Raw genomic sequence first — 15,290 nt, 5'->3', positions numbered from 1 at the left:
TATTAACAATAAACGTTTCTGTCTATGAAATTGCCCTTTCTTTTATAGCATTGCCCTTTACAGCTAGATCAGATCATTTCCAGATCTAGCTCAGACAGATGGGCACAATTCTTTGAAGCTTTTGTTTTAGTGTTATTTGCTTTTGTTTTAGTGTTATTCAGACAAATGTGCTAAATCTCCCCTCTGATTTTTTCTCTCCATTCAAATATATTGCATTCGAGGGGGCTTGGCTTATCTCTCTGCCTCTTAGTGGAGACCGAATCCCTGCCTGGCACTTAATTTTGACAAAATTCTGTCTCTTTTTCAAGTTTACTAAAATGCACGTTCAGTTTATTTGTAATTAACTCCAAAAATGACTCAAGACCTACCATACAAGGATTACAAGTCATCGCTCTTTCCCACTCATTAGAAACAACGATGGTGCTTGCGATCTAACTTACTTTGTCTGGATATTGAAGAAAAAAAATCAACTCTTGTTACTTTTTGAGTTTGCATTCAAAGATTTACAACGGAAAAGTTTGATCCCAGGCAACCAAATTTGATTTATCAGACAGCGATTGTAGAGTGAACTTTCAACAATCGTCATCGATCTCATCGTACTGAAGTGCCAAATGCTGAATAGTTATGACAACAAGCGTAGACGTCCATATGTGTTCTTAAGAATGTGGTTAAGAATTTAGCCTTGAAAAATAGGGAACAAGTTTTTTAATTAAGTTAAGACTGGCTTCCCTTTTGTTTTTATAAAGTCAAGGATTTTAAACGCAGTGCAATGTCTACAAATTGACAGAAAAAAATTTAAAGTCTTTAAAAAACTTTGACCCAAGTTGGTTTTGAACCAGTCAGCGTTGATAAACCCTTGATTTGATTGTGGCTTTAATTGCGAAGTGAGTCAACAGCTTGCTATGTGAAAATCGTAGAGGGAAAAATTTTGCAATTTTGTCTGAATTGCACTGAAACAAAAGCTTCAAAGAATTCCGCAACACCAACTTGACCCAGCTCAATCTGAATCAATCCAGAGTCAAGAGGAAATTCTATACAAAAGGCAATTTCATAGACAAGAACGTTAATAGTTTCACCCCAAACAGAAACAGCCCCCCCCCCCCCCTAAGTACGAATAGGGTTAAAATTAGCAAACTTAGCCAAACAATTCTAACTTGATTAGGAAAAAACAAGAATTTATTTGAAATATTTTGGGCGATTTCAATATGAATGGTGTTAATTCTTATCTCAGTTGTCTTTCATTTAAGTTTTAGCACTGTCATTTCTTTATTTTGCATTATTCAACTGTCACATTTTTTATTTAAAAAATTGAGTTTACCACTGAATAGCATTGATAATAAAAAAGTGCTTGAAAAAAACCCTGAATTAAACGTAGTTGTCTAAGAAAACAGCTATTTTTTTTTGGAATCTTCCTTACTTACAATCTAGTTTTTCTATTTATAAAAAGTAGATTGCTAACGTGTGGAAAAGAATTTCGGCATGACTGATCCTTTTGTTTCGATAATAACATCAAAGCGGGAATTAATTTTCTTCTCGTTTCTTTCTTTCCTTTTTCTTCCTTATCAGTTCACACTTTCCCTCGCCACTCTCAAAGCATGGTTAGCTCAAGCGATTAGATCGTCTGTCTCATATGCATGGGGCTCCGAGTTCGATTCCGATGGGTGTCCAATTTTTCAATTCTTCAATTTTCTTTTTTTAATTCTCTTTCTTTTATAATGAAGGTCAATCAAACAAGTAACTAGCATATATTACCTCCGCTCTCTGTCTAAGGTTTAGATAAGCTATGATAGCATCACTTAATAAGAACTTTTTTAAGTTTTTTTTTCTTCAATCTTTTTTTTACCACAAGCGATTATTCATGGTTTCATCCATGTTTTCCAGTCCCCCCTTAAACAGCAAATTACCCCTTATCCATTTCTCCCCCCTCAATTTGGAATTACATTTGTACTGTATTTATTTCCTAATCCCCCCTTAAAAGTTTTTCTGTTTTTCTGAAGTACCCCTTAGATTTTTTGCTTTCGAGATTGTGATTTATCTTCAATATTAGATTGGAATATGGAATTTCTTACAGACATGGCTGCTGGCATGTGAATCAAATAGAGGGGGCGCGCTTTATAATAATGTCCCCCTTTGTAATACAACTTGACACACTTTGTAATAAAAATCGACACACTTTGTAATATGAAAAGCTGAGACAATTTATAATGATATTTTCCATTCAAAACAAAACTTTGAGATTTTTCTAAGATTTCAAAACTGTTTAAACAATAAATGCTAAGATTTTAGTTAAAAATGTAGGTGAAGCTGTCTGCCATGCCTGGAAAATCATCCTGGGAGATGTTCAAATCTTTTTTGGGGCAATGGGTTTTTAATTTTCTTTTGTAATATGAAAGTTAAAACATTCGATGTCTATTTTTCTTTTCATATAGCCAATCAAAACATTTGATTACTACAATATTTTAAAATTTGGTTGGTTGAAAAAGTCAATTGATTATTCTTTCAGCCATATAAAGCTTTTTCTTTAATTGGCTCATGAGTAAGATCATTATTTAGCATTTTTAAGTATTTAGAACTAAACCCAGTTTATTTTGTTTATCTTAAAGTCTGAGACTTTGAATCTAAATCTTCATTTTGTCTGTTGTGAGTGTTATTGAAGCAATTTAAAGGGCTTTTATGGCATTTAAATTTATATTTTATTACAGAGTGAGCCAGCTTTTGGTATTAAAAAGTGTTGTAGGTATTGCAACTGTGGCGTTTATTGCAAAGTATGTTAGAACAGGGGCCAAAAAATTATTTCACACACTGGCAGGGCGACAGAGAGAGAAAATTTTCGAATTTTCATCCTTAGTTTACCAACTTACACAGTATCTTTAAGTATATTTAAGTAAAAAAAAACTTTGCAAGAGTATGAAAAGAGATTTGTATTCACATGAATTACCCCCCCCCCTTAAATTAAAATTACTTTTTATTTGGTCCCCTTAAACATAAGTCCCCCCTCATTTCTGAAAATTTCTGAAAATTTCAAAAGTCTTCCCCTTAAAATTTTGCCCAAAATTCAAGTCCCCCCTTATTTTAAGGGGGGGGGCTTAAACCATGTTATTCAAGGCTGAGATATAGAAGAACGGGTATAGGCGTTTGCGCCTGTGTTTGCTGACTGACAGTTTCAGTTTCAGTTTCACTTTCAGCCAGCGAGTGAGCGAGTGATTCTTTGTAAGAGAATCGTCAAATAACTTCTTTCAGAATCATTGAACTTCTCGTTTTATACATTAAAGGCAGAATAATAATATATTTCAGGGTCAAAATGTTTGGCACTTGATCCAATCGTTTGCTTATCTTTCTTGCGTGGTCGTTATTTAAATTTCATTATTCAATGCTTATAAAATACGGTTGTTATAAGAGTATTAAACTCCTCACTAGGAGGGAACAGACCATAGATTCGAATTGAACGCGTAATTACTATTAGCAATTAACATTACATATTGCGTCGGAGAATCACAAAAAAAATCAAGAATTGAAAAAATTGGACATCCATTGGAATCGAACTCGGAGCCCCATGCATATGAGACAGACGATCTAACCGCTTGAGCTAACCACGCTTTGAAGGTAGTGAGAGAAAGCGTGAACTGATAAGAAAGAAAAAGGAAAGAAAGAATCGAGAAGAAAATTAATTCCCGCTTTGATGTTATTATATTTTTTCCCAAAGAATAACTCAATTTTTACTTATACTGTATATAATATTTTATTTTATTATTTGCAATGTCAATTTTTCTATAGCTTCAACACATTCTCGCACCATATAGATATGAAAACATCCGTAAATCTACCATATGTGTAGATGCGGTAATGCTTAATTTATCGTTCTTTTAAACCACATGCAGTTAATTCCCGTGATAAACAAAAAGGAATGAATCGGTAGGGGTAGTACAGTCACTTTCGGTTGGGGTTGTGGACGGCGAAAGATGTTGTTTCGTTATTTGATAGTTAGGGTTAGGGTTAAATCAGCCTTAAATTGTCTGGAAACGTTAGATAGTTAGGGTTTAGGGTTCGAAATATGTTGTTTTTTGATAGTTAGGGTTAAGGTTGGTCGTTCTTTTTGTCGCTTTTTAAAAGTTACTTGTCGTTCGTTTTAGATTGTCTGGATAGTATTTACCGTAACTACCAATATGGTAGATTTATGGATTTTTATATATCTAGACACATAGGGTAGATTTACAGATTCTAATATCTACACATATGGTAGATTTACGTATGTTTACATATCTACACATATGGTAGAAATAAGTGCGGCATTGGCCTGACAGCTTCCCTTGATGAAAAGCAATTCAAATGAGTCTAGTGTTGGAAATATCTAAAGACACAGAGGATAAATCTGTACAGAAATGAAAAAGCACATACATATTTTAAGAAGAGAGATGTTGTGCAAATTGAATGTAATCAAAGCAATTTAGCGGCAATTCCAGGTGATATTCGATTAGGATCCGATTACATTCAATAATCGATTTCATTTGATTGTGTTCAATTGATTCGTCTTTCGATTTGTTTGATTGACATTGCCTGGTTAAAAAGTGGTGTCAAGGTAGACAGCGACACAGTGCGATATGCGCGATATCGAAAGTGAACAGCAATTTCACTGGATTCATTTGCAAAATTAAAGATGGCGGAAATGGAAGTGTGCTGATTCCTGTTTTTGCAGCTTTGTTATTTCACTTTGAAACAGCTGTGTTTCAGGTTGGGCAGCTTCACTCCTAGCCCGGAATGGTGCGTCTGTGGCGCATTGCGTACTCTATATGGGTGCAATACTTGGATTGACTCAGAATTTAAGCGCTTTTGGGAAAAGGTCATACCTCAATAGTTGTTTGGAAGAACGTGACACACGGTCTTTTGCATAACTAAGGCTGGGATCACAAATAACTTGTGTTCACATCATCCGACTGATATATTTCTTACTTTCCCCAATCTTTTGAGTCGGAAAGTTGCAAGATTGTCGTAATTTTATTCAATTCCATCCATTCCATCCTTCCCATCACCCGCCATCTTTATTTCAATTTTGAACGCACAAGAATTCAATTTCAAAATATAACAGAGATAATATCCAACCCTTTCCCATGAGTTTGCAGGAATGTGTTACCATCCAACTCCCCTAGTCATGAAAAAAGAGATATATACCACATTTAAAAAAAAGAGGGGTGGTATATATCATGAAATCCAAGGACCGCGGTGATGGACTGCCTACATCAACACGGCATAACAGCGGACCATTTATTTTCAATTTCCGATAGATTTGATTACTGCCTGACTCAAATTTAAAAAATCTCAGATTTCAGACAATTAAACATAAGTTATTAGAGCACCTTCCCCTGAAACACCCGCCGCTCCAATATAATGAACAAATTACTACATATTGCTAAAAAGTTTGAATATGATTGAAAGTGTCACTATTGTTGCATACCTGTCTATATTAACAATGTAAATAATTAACCCAAAATGTATGAGCGATTTATAGAGGCCCATGACGTGTCCGCCCGGTGGCCTGCGAATTTATATTATTATTATTATTATATTACTACACTTAAAGTTGTATTATTAGGCGCTTCCGTGCTGTGTAATTTTACCTTTTCCGCGCTAAAATATCTTTTTGAAATTAGAAGAGGGATATGTCGACATTCAGATATTAGACCGAAACAGTAAACTGTAACTTGGTCCAATGTCGACATCCCTCCTCTAATTCCGACACCCTCTTTATCACCTAAAATTGATAAAAAGGTCAAAACTATTTTGTTTACTCAGTGGTCAGAGAGGAATAATCCTTTTTCAATCAGCGATTCAAGCCCTCATATTATTCCTGTCTCTAAAGAAGGGTGTCGGAATTAGACGAGGGATGTCGATATTAGACCAACTTACGGTACACATTCAGCCTCTGGGTGTCCAAGCTGGATCAAAAAAAATTAGGGCCAACCCACGTCGATTGGAAAAAGGGTGTTACCGCCCAAACAGGTTGGGTGATGAAAACACGCCCTAAGGATTAGTTCAGAAAAAATTCAAGAAAAGAGATTATTGAATCCCCTCAGAATCAGAAAAATAGTTTTTTTGGAGAACGCGACGGCCTATTGAATAACAAATAAACCAGCTGCGCTGGAAGGTCAGCCCGATAAGCTTAAAACGATTAGAAGGAAGTACAATCAAGAAACCTAATTCGATGTTAAAGCCAAAGAGGTTGAAAAGCTAATTTAAGTTGAACTTCAGACAAAAAAAAGTTTAACACAAAGTTGAATTAGTCCAAAGCAGACAGAGATGTGATAGATTATTTCATCCTTGGAATTTCACATAAATCTTTTTGTTAGAATGTCTACCTGTTCTTTATTCTCTGAGAGAGTATCCGAGGGGGCCGCTTTATAATATGTTCACTGCGGCTTTTGTCACTTTTGTTCATTTTTGGCATTTTTATGTGGGTGCATGTCACTAGTCCGACACTTTCTAGTCCGACAGTAAAATAGTCCGAATCTATAAAATATATTTAGAATATAGAAGTCTTTTTTCCGACGTCACTTTTGTCCGAAAACGAAAGATTTTAGAGTGTCAAATATTGAATAAGAGTTTTTCACTGAGATAATATTAATAAAAGTTAATTTGGGGCCGGCCACATAGTACGTACGCACTAAGGGGGGGTCTTCTTAAAAGTGTATGCTTGCGTACAGGGGGAGGGGAGGGGTCAAAGGAAAATGTACGTACGCAGAGAAATTTTTTTCATAGCCCTTTTTCGGTTGTTTTTTTGTTGACTTTTACGCTTATTATACGCGTCAAGGAAAAGAAAAGGTTTCTTGATAAGCATTGAGTTTCATGTATGAAATAAAGGTCCGAACAAAACGATTTGAATTTGAAACTTTCTTCAACCGAGGGGGGGGGGAGTGAATGAAAAAGGTGTGTACTTACCAGAGGGGGTATAGCCATTTGCGTACGCTTGCGTACAGGGGGGAGGGGTACACGATTTTCGACATTTTAGTGTGTACGTACTACGTGGACGGCCCCTTTTGGCGACATTTTGACAAATCAAATTTGCGTAAAGATAATTTATAGCAAAAAGGAATGCACCACCTTTAAGGGTCCCTTTTTGCATGTTCAGAATTATTATGCTACGAGGGTTCGTTGTAAATCACAAACTTTAATTCCAGCCCCCTTCCCAAAAAAGAATAGGGTCGTAAAAACAGCTAAATCCAATTTCTTGACTCTTGACACTGCTTGACAGGCTAATCCTAATAAGCTTCCCAAAATTTAAGAAAAGTCGGGTTTAGGGCCCAACCTCAAAGTCGGAACTTTGGATTTCCTCTTCAGCGATTCATATGTTTGTTTTACTCATTGTCCGCGGACAAAATTGTTGTCGGAATACTGACGCATTCGTCAAATCCAACGTCAGACACTTTTATTGTCGGACTAGAAAGTGTCGGACTAAAAAGTGTCGGACTACTGACGACCTACCTTTTATGATGATTTATTTATTTTTTCTCCAATCAAGGCCGCCCTTCGTTTATAGTTGAGTGTGCACGGTTCTAACGGGGGGGGGCATTGACCTTGAAATTGGGACCCTGGTCAGAACGAAAATTTGAACATTTTTCCCATTTTCGCCCTGAAAATAAAAGTAGACAAAAATTTGAAAGATTTTCTGTTTTGCACCCTGAAAATTGTCCAAAATAATAAGAAATCGACCCTGTCAGATACACATCTTGAAAATTAGTAAATTTGGGAACCTGTCAGATATCTTCAGAGCCTAAAAAAGGAACCCTGACAAACGGCACGTCCCCATACCCAATTTTGCCTAAGTGCCTCTCCCGGGGCACAGTTAGCTGTCTAGTACACACTTTTTTTTATAAGAATGGTGTAAATGAATCCATTTCATCATGGATATTCTTAACTTTTTTGAGAAAATCATCCTAAAATATTCTTAATAGCATTCTTAGGTTAGGACTAGACTTAATACATTTTGTACATATGTCTCAAGCGTAAAATGACATTTTTTTGAAAGGAGTGAGCCTTACTTGGGGGTAATTGAAAATTTATAATTGAAAATGCTCTAAAAACTGTAAAAATGGCATTCTTAGCTTGAGTAGCAAAATTCCATGATGGTGATAATGTTAGCAATATTCTTAATTTTTTGGCTATTTTCATCGTGGACATTCTTATAAAGTGTATATATTCTTATAAAAAAAGCGTGTAACTACTTGAAAAGAATAGTCAATTGATTCAGATTGATTTAAATGGCGTGTTGAACCTAGTATAATGTGAATGAATAGGGGCATTTTATATTGAGGAAGCTGCTTAGGAAATTCCGTCCAGTTTCGATAACTCAATCAAAAGTTATGACGATTCTAAGTTTATGTTACGCCACACTTTGACGTTCCTTTCTTACACACAAAAACTCACCAGTCAACAAAGAATCAAAACCAATCATATAAAAAACTTTTTATTTACACTCTCTATTTATTTACAATGCATTAGCTTCTTTCAATTTATTGAATAAACAAAAAAAAATCATTTTCACTTTCTTCTTTTAATTATAGTGTTCTTTTATTATTATGCGCAAATCTTTTATTTAATGAAGTTACGTGTTTCTTTTCTCTTCCAAGAAAAAATATTTTTCGCGCCAAAGTTTTCCCGATAACTTGTTTTCCAAAAATAATCCGAAATCGGAATTATACCAATAAATCGGAATAAAAAGTCAACACTGGAGACGCTGGAAAAATGAGATTTGAAGGGTCATCGGGGCTGACCAATTACTCCACGTATACATTACTTCCCCCTCAGTTAATAAAAACGTGATAAATTATTATCTTGTCTCTAGGTAGCTGTTGTGGAGTAATTAGTTATTCAATAGGCCGTGGCATTCTCCAAAACAACTACTATATCACAGATTCGCCCCTGACTTTGTTATTCAATACAGACTGACTGAGTATTGCTATAGACCTTTTCGCCTTTCCATCTGCCATCTTGAATTGTATACAAAAATAGAGGAACGAAAAAGCCGTGGTTGGATTTAGTTGCAGAAAATATGCAAAACATTGGTAAGTTTACACAAAGATTAAAAAGACAACAAAGCATCTTATAAAGAAATATTATAATCATTATATAGAACAATAAAAGATAGAATTTCTTAATCCAAAAAGAAATATTTACAGAACAACAAAAGCCTTTTAGAAATTTGTTCTTAATGATAAATTGCATATTCTGTTTTCATGCCATTAAAAAATTCCACCAAGACAGAGTACACACATCAAACTGAAAACACGCAAACTGAAAGCAGTAATTATGACGTCACACATTCAATGGGTTCAGATCAATGTTTTGATTTGATCGTTAGGCGGTTCTATTCCCAGGAGAATAATTTACTGTCAGCCGAATAAAGATTATTTTTGTACCTTCAGCTTTAGTTTATGTCGAATGTTATGGTTTTTTGAAGTGCTTGTTCTAAGAGATGAGCGAAATTGATTATTTCTAGTTTTCAAAAGAAGCAAATTTAATCTTTCTCCTTTAATATAATGTCAACAAGTAATCTTAAATGGCAAATCTTCAGATAAATCAAATGTTACCTCAGGAGTCCCACAAGGAACCGTCTTAGGACCTCTATTGTTCCTAGTCTATATTAACGACATGCCATCAGCTGTCCTCTCCTTGCTTCGACTATTCGCAGACGACGCCTACCTATATCGAATTATCAAATCAATTTACGATGCCCTCATCCTTCAGCAAGATCTTAACAGTCTCTAAGTATGGGAAAAAGATTTCAACATGGAATTTCACCCCAAAAAATGCAAGGTCTTGACAATGACAATTACAAACAAAATGAAACCCTTGAAAACATCATACAGTATTCACAATTAAACCCTCGATAAAGTTGACTCTGCAAAATACCTTGGAGTCGAAATCCATAAAAAACTAAAATGGAATATTCATGTGGCTAACATATGTAAAAAATCGAACCAAATCATCAACTTCCTACAGAGAAACCTCCGAGGCTGCAACAGAACGATCAAATCCCAGGCATACAAGATCTACGTGAAACCCGTTCTTAATTATGCATCCTCCGTCTGGAATCCAGTCAACAACGAAAGCCTCACTAAACAACTGGAGCAAGTCCAACGAAAAGCTGCGCGTTTCGTCTACTCCAACTGGTCCTGGAAATCCAGCCCCACAACTATGATCAACGATCTTGGCTGGGAATCCCTTGAATTCGGTCGTAAGAAAAACAATTTACTCATGCTTCACAAAATTGTTAATGAAAAAATTTCCCTACCAAAAGACTTCTTGCCCAAACGAGCAAGAATAAACAACAAATACCAACAAGTGCATGGTAGAGTCCTGGCGTATTCCAACTCTTTTGTCCCTACCACCATTGACTGGTGGAACGAACTTCCGAATGAAGTGACCATGAATGATAACTTAACAACATTTTCTGACGAACTTCTAAAACATATTTAAATCTCATTTATCCTAACTATATATTTTTACAGCTATAGCCTTACAATGAATCTTTACTTCCACTTACTTCCAAGTCTTAGCACCTTACCCTAGAACAATCTTTGTGCCAAGTCTTAGCACCTTCTCCTAGAACAATCTTTGTGCCATTAATTCATTCATTCCTGCTTAGCATCTACTAATCTCTTGCATTATTTCTGAGGTTTACTCAATACTAGGAAGGAGTTTTATTTTATTTTATTTTGTATCAATAAAAATTATTACTTAGCACATTAATTCATTTTTCATATCACTTTTCTTACTAAGTACTATAGCCTTAGTCTTAGCCTTACAGCACCTGACCCCGAGAATGTAGGTGAAATTTGAATCAGACCTGAAAGATGTAGATTTGCATTTTAAAAGATATTAAATATTTTCAACGAAATTTTGAACTCCCAAAATCCTTTCCCAGGGGTTAGTTTCATTACTTTTGATAGATAGACCAATTTTTTTGGTCCTTGAAGTTGACTCCCATTTTTGTTATAGCCCCCAGAATGTAGGTTTGGTTTTATGGCTTTAAAATCTAGTAGTAGTAAAATGTTGATATTTTTTCAATTGGATTAATTCTAACAGCAAATTTTAGAAATGTTTAATGCGAAAACAATATTCTAAAGAGCATTTTGTTATTCTGAAAATTGGATTTTTTCACTTTTTAACCCCCAGAATGTAGGTGAAAAGATTCGGTTGTTAGGAATGGAATTTCGGTATTCATCGGAAATTATTGTTCTCTAAGTGAAATTCATGCTTTAGAAATATACGCTGACAAAAAATTAACAAATATATTAATTTCATCGTACTACAAATGAGGAAAAGTAAAAGGAAGGACGAAAAGAAGAGACAGGAAAGTTGTTTTTATTTTGTAGGTTGAAAATTTTGTGTTGAAATATGTGAATAATGTAACAACACCCCTGCCTCACATCCCCGGTTGATATTTTTCCCACGTCGGGTCTAAAAATTTCTACTTAAGTCCAAATTCTATTGCTCCAAACTTAGGCAAATTTTCTGATTGGGCTGGGGCCCCAACGGGTCTGGGACACGTCGTAAAAGCTTAAAATTTCAACATTAATCATCTCTCAGGTAGTACTTTCATGTTATGAAAGTACAACAAACAAGTTTTATATAATTTGACAGACTTTTTATGTCGGGGTATAAAGGCCCCCAAATTGTAGGTCAACTAACCCCAAAAGTTATAGGTCAAACATTTTCGTCAAAATATCTAACTTAGAACAATAAATATTGAAATCGACTATTTTCCCCATTTCCTTAGTTCATTAGGACTAAGAAAATACCCTATCATCATAACTTAATTCCAATAGATTTCGATTTTAAGAGGATTTATTTAAAAAATGTCTCAGTTCGGGTAATATCCAATCAACTTCCATTCAGATTTTCGTTGGAAAAGATTAATTCAAGTTAAAATTTCTGTCCAGAAATAATCAGTAAGATGTAACAGTATGCTCTGAAACAAATTTTTATGAAGTTGAACTATCGTTAGGGCTACAATGCTAAAAAATGAGAAACCTACATTCTCGGGTTTAATACATTCTCGGGGTCAGGTGCTGTAGTTAACTTTGTTTAACTCTTGCTCTAGTATTTATATTCTTTCCCTTAATTTTAATAAAACTTGTACATTATAACAATAATATTTATTTTAAACTTTAAATTTCAAATATGTGGCAAATATGGGCTCACGCCTAATGCTACTTAAAATTAAATATAGATAGATAGATAGATAGTCAATTATGCATGTATATAAGTTTTATATTATATAATACTTTCTTTTTGCATATGTTTTGCATACTTTCTAAGGGAATTTCCAGGAATTTCACCACGGCAATTTGGTCACCATAATTTTTGCATACAATATTATTCCAACATATTCTAACCATTGTAGAAAAAGTACAGATACTCATTGGTTGGATTCTGAGAACATTCAGCTCAAGAGAACATGATGTCATGCTCACTCTTTGGAAGTCTTTAGTCATACCACACATCGACAACTGTTCTCAACTATGGTCACCCAATGAAGTTAATCTGATCCAGCAGATCGAAGATCTCCAAAAATCATTCACAAGGAGGATTAAAAACCTACACAACCAAAACTATTGGGAAAGACTACAAACATTAAAACTGTTTTCACTGCAGAGAAGGCGTGAAAGATATATTATCATATACACTTGGTGTATTATTGAGAAGCTTGTCCCAAATCCTGGGACAATCACGTTCTATGCCAATCCCAGACAAGGAAGAAAATGTCACATACCACTAGTGAAAAGGGGGCCCTGGCAAAAAGTCATATACTCAAGTTTTAAAGTCCAAGGACCAAGGCTTTTCAACTCGCTGCCAAAACGTCTAAGGGATCTCACTGGGTGCAAGAAATTGAAATTCAAAACTGAGCTGGATAAATATCTTTTTACAGTTCCCGACGAGCCACTCGTGACTGGCTACACTATGATGAGACGAGCTGAAACAAACAGCATCATCAATATGAAAATTTACATCGGTCCTCACAGGATGGATGCGTAAAGATATTACGAAACAAGCTCAAGGTAACTCAAGGTAACAATTTAATATGGCAGATGGAAAGGCGAAAAGGTCTATTGTGGGAATTCCCTCTGACTGGCTGACCTTCAATCAAATTTAAATTGGTGCAAAAATGTTCTGTTGCCTTAAATGCAGGAAAGCTTTTGTAAAAAATGCAAGATTGGGGAAAAATGCAAGATAAGGGAACATTGCAGTGGTGTAGTTAGTCTAGAATACTGTCTAGAATAGGCGCTGTGGTATAGTGGTCATTGACCTTGGTTACTGCACAGGCGACTGAGGTTCGATTCCCACTCGCAGCGGTTCACTTGGCAAGTGAATGGGGTGCATGTCACTAGTCCGACACTTTCTATTCCGACAGTAAAATAGTCCGAATCTATAAAATAAATTTACAATTTAGAAGTCTTTTTTTCCGATATCACTTTTGTCCGAAAACGAAAGATTTTAGAGTGTCGAATGTTGAATAAGGGTTTTTCACTGAGATAATATTAATAAAAGTTCATTTTGGCGGCATTTTTCATAATTAGAAATAAAGGACCAATCAAATTTGCGTAAAGATAATTTATTGCAAAAAGAATGCACTGCCTTTAAGTGTTCCTTTTTGCATGTTCAGAATTATGCTATAAGGGTTGTAAATTGCAAACTTTAATTCCAGCCCCCACCCCCGTCAAAAAAAAGAAGGGTCGTAAAAACAGCTAAATCCAATTTCTTGACTCTTATTGAAAGCATAATCCTAATAAAGCTTCCCAAAATTTAAGAAAAGTCGGGTTTAGGGGCACAACCTCAAAGTCGGAACGTGGTTGCTTATAAAAGACGTGTCTCCTCTTCAGCGATTTATATGTTTTTTTTTTGACTCGTTGTCGGACAAAATTGTTGTCGGAATACTGACGCATTCGTCAAATCCAACGTCGGACATTTATACTGTCGGACTAGAAAGTGTCGGACTACTGACGACCTCCCAGTGAATGAACCTTCGCCCGGGTCAACCCATGCCATGTGAGGGGAATTGGGTAGTCAGTCCAAGGTGCTGACGGGGAGCTCATTGAAAGCGTCTATAGTTGCGAAAATAGGCCTCAAAGCCTCCTGCAACTCAACCAAATAGAAATACTATCATTGATATCATGCAGCTAGCTTGCATATTTCTGATAGAAATGTGTACATATTATAGAAATCAGAGCCTGACTCCCAAGCAAACTGACAAATTCTTTGATTTGTTGACAAGATAAAAGTAAAAAAATGAAGGAACATGCATGTTTACTCTCCTTTAAGAGAAACTTTTATTATACTGACCAAAATTTTGCTGGATGGCTCTTTTTCCTTTCATCTCTCGACCTTTCTTGTTTTTCGCAGTGGTGCTTCTTCGTACGGGTGAAAGTAGATTTTTTGTTATTCAATCGGTTAGGGTCAGGATCAGTTAGGGTCAGGATCAGTTAGGGTCAGGATCAGTTAGGGTCAGGATCAGTTAGGGTCAGGGTTTGAGCCCGGGGGGGGGGTACTAGGTTTGCGAGGTGACGGGTATGTCCGAGCCGAAAATCGAAAATCGACCCTTTGAGAGACAAAATTTTGGTGATTTTGGGACCCTTTGAGAGACTTTTCCTAAAATTTGGTCCATTTTTTCCAAATTTTGGTTTGATTTTCACCAAATTTTGGTCAAAATATTTGGAAATCATGACCCTTTGATTGAGAGTGAAATTTTTGATTTTCGTGATTTTGGGACCCTTTCAGAGACTAACCTTTGAATTTGTACCCCTTTGAGAGACTTTTGAGTAATGAGAAAAGGTACCCTTATGACTCGCACATACCCGGCACCCATTTTGCCTAAGTACCCCCCCCCCCGGGGTTTGAGCCGTAGATGTTATATTAAAGATTGTTATATTTTTATGGGATTTTTATAAATCTATATCTATATGGTCAGTATGGTTGGAGCTCGAGAGTCAAAATAGGGTTGGTAGTAGCATTGGTAGGAAAATATAGGTATGTGTGGGTTCGAATCTCACCCAGAAATCAGCTTTGTCAAATTTCAATTGAATTCAAAACCCGGGGGGGGCACTCATATGGTATGGCCTACGTCACGTGCCGCACGTATTTTCAGCATCCCAAAATGCACTGTAACAAGCTAAGGGTGTGTTTCTGTGAGATTGTACTTTTAGTGAGGTCAGGTAGCACATAAAAACGTAAGAATACTTCAGATGGTGATTAAAGCATGAAATTTGGCACAGATGATCCTTAGAGGGTCTAAAACTTAA

At 35.7% G+C, this 15,290-nt stretch overlaps 2 protein-coding genes across 2 annotated transcripts in view; one reads left to right on the top strand and one right to left on the bottom strand.

Annotated features, from left to right (window-relative positions):
* Window positions 1-14,408, bottom strand: part of LOC136813386 (uncharacterized) — a 31,752-nt gene extending 17,344 nt beyond the window's left edge. Inside the window, exon 1 of the mRNA XM_067069903.1 lies at window positions 14,335-14,408. The gene's annotated coding sequence lies outside the window, so the exon portion shown is untranslated. The remainder of the gene's footprint in view (window positions 1-14,334) is intronic.
* The window catches only part of LOC136813397 (nuclear envelope integral membrane protein 1b-like), a 351,044-nt gene that overhangs the window by 129,676 nt on the left and 206,078 nt on the right, over window positions 1-15,290 (top strand). The window lies entirely within an intron of this gene.

This window comes from Clytia hemisphaerica, unplaced genomic scaffold, assembly GCF_902728285.1.
Source record: "Clytia hemisphaerica strain Z4C2 unplaced genomic scaffold, Clytia hemisphaerica genome assembly, whole genome shotgun sequence".
Lineage (NCBI taxonomy): Eukaryota > Metazoa > Cnidaria > Hydrozoa > Leptothecata > Clytiidae > Clytia > Clytia hemisphaerica.
Note: the sequence above shows the minus strand (reverse complement) of the source record. Positions and strands in the feature narration are given on the sequence as shown.